Source organism: Lathyrus oleraceus, chromosome 6 (assembly GCF_024323335.1).
Source record: "Lathyrus oleraceus cultivar Zhongwan6 chromosome 6, CAAS_Psat_ZW6_1.0, whole genome shotgun sequence".
In the NCBI taxonomy this organism is placed as follows: Eukaryota; Viridiplantae; Streptophyta; class Magnoliopsida; order Fabales; family Fabaceae; genus Lathyrus; species Lathyrus oleraceus.
This window is the reverse complement of record NC_066584.1, coordinates 268,885,477-268,889,916: the sequence shown is the minus strand read 5'-3', so window position 1 is coordinate 268,889,916 and position 4,440 is coordinate 268,885,477. Positions and strand designations below refer to the sequence as shown.

The window sequence follows — 4,440 nt, the reverse complement described above, 5'->3', positions numbered from 1 at the left end:
TCAATTCAAAACCCACAGTTGACTTCTCAGTTGACTGCATTGGCCCTTAGATGACCTGAACATGTTCTGATGAATTTGGGGCCTTTGCCACTTGGGAACTTGCTCCGAAATGAACCTACAGCTCACATGAGCTCCAAATATTGATCACATGATCCATATCTCAATGGAAACTTCATCTCTTGCACACAAGATTCACTTGAATTGCCTTGACTGTTGACTGCTTAAGCTGCAAGTAACAAAGGTTAATGACATATTTTTGTACATTTTTTGTTAGTGATTAAAAGAAAAGCAATTATATACAAATGCAAGCAATGCTTGGTGATCAAGAATACTCTCAAAGAATATCCCACCCACAAGGAAGGAAGTAAGGTGTCTAATGATCCTTGAGGCAATGCAATGTTATGATATGATGCCATGAGGGATCTTAGGGACAAAATTGGGGTCTTAAAATTCCAAAGCCCTCGGATCGTCAAGTCTCTGTTTGTTGGTAAGGATGTCTTTCAGAAACTTTGCATTAGAAGGTATTTGGGTGATGGCTTCTGTGAAAGGGATTTCTACATGAAGTTTTTCTATAACTTTAATAAATTTTTGGTACTGTTTATTAATCTGGGTTTGTTTGAGTCTTTGGGGATATGGTATAGGTGGTTTATATGGCGGGGGCGGTACGTAAATTTTATCTTTAGGTTCTTCTCCTTTATATCGACCTTCCTGGTTTTTAGATTCCTCTGGTTCCTTTACTTCGTCCGAGGGTTTGGTACATTCCTTAGAAGTTTCGGGTTCACTTAATCTTGGGTTTGGTGGCTCATCATAAGCGTTCCCACTTTGTAGGGTAATGTCATTGGCTTGTCCTCTCGGATTTTGTTGAGGTTGTCCAGGGAATTGTCCTCCAGGTGTAGTCTGAGGGGCTTGGTTTAAAGCTACCTGAGAGATCTGGGTTTCAAGCATCTTGGCATGAGTAACTATTTGGTCAACCTTGGTTCCTAACTGAGTAATCAATTCGTTAACATGAATGTTTTGGTTCATGAACTCCTTGTTTTGTTGGGTTTGAGCGGTGATAAAATTTTCCATAATTTTCTCAAGGCTCGGCTTTGGTGGCACAGGTTGCATAGGTTGATTTGATCTAGGGGCTTGATAACTAGGTCTCGGAGGTGCATTATTTTGAATAGGGTTATTGTTTTTATAGGAGAAGTTAGGGTGATTCCTCCATCCAGGGTTATAGGTATTCGAGTATGGGTTCCCTTGGGTGTAGTTCACTTGCTCGGAGTGGGTTTCTTTTAATAGATTGCATTCTGCAGATTGGTGTCCTTGGGTTCCACATATCTCACAATCCGACGAAACTGCGGCTACAGTATTCGGATTTATGCACATATGCTCGACCTTAAGGGCTAATGCGTCCATTTTAGCTTGCATCATGTCTATAGAGCTTAGTTCATGCACTCCTCCTTGGGCTTCCTTCTTCTCCACTGTCGCTCGTTCGACTCCCCATGATTGCTGGTTTTGAGCCATATCTTCGATGAGGGCACTAGCTTCAGGATAAGGTTTGTTCATCAGAGCACCGCCTGCGGCAGCGTCGATGGTCATCTTTGTGTTGTAATGAAGTCCATTATAGAAGGTTTGAATGATCAACCAATTTTCTAAACCATGATGTGGGCATGCTCGTAACAACTCTTTATATCTCTCCCAAGCTTCGAACAACGATTCTCCTTGGTTTTGGGTAAATCTAGTTATATGCTTTCGAAGAACGGCGGTCTTACTCGGGGGAAAATATCTAGCAAGAAAAACTCTTCTAAGGTTATCCCAAGTCGTAATGGAATTGGGTGGAAGGGAATCTAACCATGATAGAGCTTTATCTCTGAGGGAAAAAGGGAATAATCTTAAACGTATTGCCTCAAGAGAACCTCCATTGGTTTTAAAAGTATCTGCTAATTGAAGAAATATTTTAAAATGTGGTTTGGGTTCTCGGTAGCGAGACCCGCGAATTGTCTCTGTTGCACTAGTTGTAATAGGGATGGTTTAAGCTCAAAATTATTGGCTGGGATGATTGGGTTTACTATACTAGAACTAGGATCTTCGTTAGATGGTTGAGCGAAGTCCTTAAGAGGTCTTTGGTTTTGATCTTCGGCCATAGCTCTCTTAATTCTATGAAAGAATAAACGTGCGCGAGCGTAACGTTCAGGTTCCGCCAGAGGGTTTACTAAACTTAAACTTCCGGTGCTGCGAGTCCTTCGCATCGACCGGCGGGAAATAACCTAAGTCTAAACGATATAACAACAGGAAAATGAAATTTGACGAAATTGGTCCCCGACAACGGCGCCAAAAACTTGATGCGTTGGAAAACTTGATGTTCGCAAGTATACGAACGCGTCAGAGTAATATAAAAGATTATCGAACCACAGAGACCAAGTGTCAATCTATCGTTATCTGTTGCTATGGTGTTTATCAAAGGTAATCAAAATAAGTGTTTTTTGTAGTGTGAAATAAAAAGTAAAGTATTTCGATAGATTTAATTAATAAAGACAGGGTCGAATGTAATTCACGTAATCAGTTGATAATCCAAGTACTTGCTAATAGAACTACTTATGGGCAATGTTTCCTACTTTGAAAAAAACTAATTTAACAGGAACTGTCGCTTTCGCGTATTCAGAACCGAGTTGTACTCCCTAATCAAACCCTCTTATTGTCACTTATAAAAAGGCGCGCATTGCGTTAGAGTAGTAAACCTATTTTTAAGAAATATAGTATCTTGACTAAGTTGAAAAGTATTATAACCTGGATTTCTTAACCAAAAGAGGTTCTTACGAACCAGACTCTAAACTTATAAACGCGTCCGAAAATAGTTTTAAAATCTCTTTTCTTTTTTATGTTAAAAACTCCTAATAAACCAGACAAAGCGCTTTCGCTGTTTTTGAAATAGTTAAAAACAATTAAGTTTAAAAAGACGTTGGACGGCTTTCGATCTTACCCAACAGAATTGAAGTGCGGGAAAACTAAATTTGAAAGTTAAAATAGCCCTTAAGTGTTTCTACAAACATTTTTACGGATTACTGGTTTAATTACGGTCCTTACATTCTAGCCTTATAAATTTAGCTAGACATGGTAAAGTAAAAGTGCATTAAAATAAATAAAAGTAGTGCGAGTGCGGAAAGTAAATAGTTTAAAGCGAGTGCGGAAAGTAAATAATTTAAAGCGAGTGTGAGGAAATAAATAATTTAAAGCGAGTGCGAGAAATAAATAAAGTAAAGGCGAGTGCGGGAAATAAATAATTTAAAGCGAGTGCGAGAAATAAATAAAGTAAAGGCGAGTGCGAGAAATAAATAAAGTAAAGGCGAGTAATAAAAACCTGCTCCAATCGGAGGGCTGAGTAAATTGAATGCGGAAAAGAAAATGGCGGCAGGATTAACATCCTTCCAAAGTGCTCCAAACTCGAGTACAGACTCTATCACAGACTCAATTACACAATTGTGGTAACACTCCAATGCGAAGCGATTACCACTTTATAAAACTGAATATATGCCTAAGTGAAACAAAGTTGCTTCTGATTTCGCCTTGTTCCAAGTTTGGATCTTCGTCTGCTCTAAGTTTGGGTGATTGTAAAACTGAATTCGCGTTTCTATTTATAAGCAAATAAAAAAAGGTGGAATTGACTTGGATGCCCTTCAACTTGAAAATAGAGTAAACCGTTTTCCTCTTGTGGCACCCGCCACAAGGCTATGGCGCCCGCCACAAGCACAAAGTGGGACGCCTTAGTGGAGGTGGTTTTTAGGTACAAAAGCTATACTTTTGTTCTTCTTCTCAGCATACTCACCCAGGCCCATTTCAAAGGTTTGGAGGGAACCAATGAGCTCATCCACCTTCATGTTGTAGATGTCCTGCGCCTCCTCTATGGCTGTGACTTTCATAGCAAATCTCTTAGGCAAGGACCTGAGAATCTTTCTTACAAGTTTCTCTTCAGCCATTTTCTCACCTAGTCCACCAGAGGTGTTTGCAATTTCAAGAATATTCATGTGAAAGTCATGAATAGTCTCATCCTCTTTCATCCTCAGATTTTCAAACTTGGTGGTCAGCATCTGAAGTTTGGACATCTTCACCTTGGAAGTACCTTCATGAGTTACCTTGAGGGTATCCCAAACTTCCTTAGCTAGTTCACAGTGGTGTACCAGCCTGAAGATGTTCTTACTGATTCCATTGAACAATGCATTCAAGGCCTTGGAATTTCCAAGAGCTAATGCCTCTTGCTCCTTGTCCCACTCTTCTTCAGGAATCTGCACACTGACTCCATCTTCACCTGTCCTCATTGGATGTTCCCATCCTTTGTTGACAGCTCTCCAGACTTTGTTGTCTAGAGACCTTAAGAAGGCTATCATACGAGGCTTCCAGTCATCATAATTAGAGCCATCCAACATGGGTGGTCTGTTTGAGTGTCCTAAATCCTTGTCCATG

At 40.0% G+C, this 4,440-nt stretch overlaps 1 non-coding gene across 1 annotated transcript; it reads left to right on the top strand.

The window, feature by feature from the left end:
- Window positions 1-1,636: 1,636 nt before the first annotated feature.
- On the top strand, window positions 1,637-1,743 carry LOC127099863 (small nucleolar RNA R71). Its single transcript, XR_007794328.1, has one exon. It is a non-coding gene; the product is annotated as a small nucleolar RNA R71 (small nucleolar RNA).
- The last annotated feature ends 2,697 nt before the right edge of the window (window positions 1,744-4,440 follow it).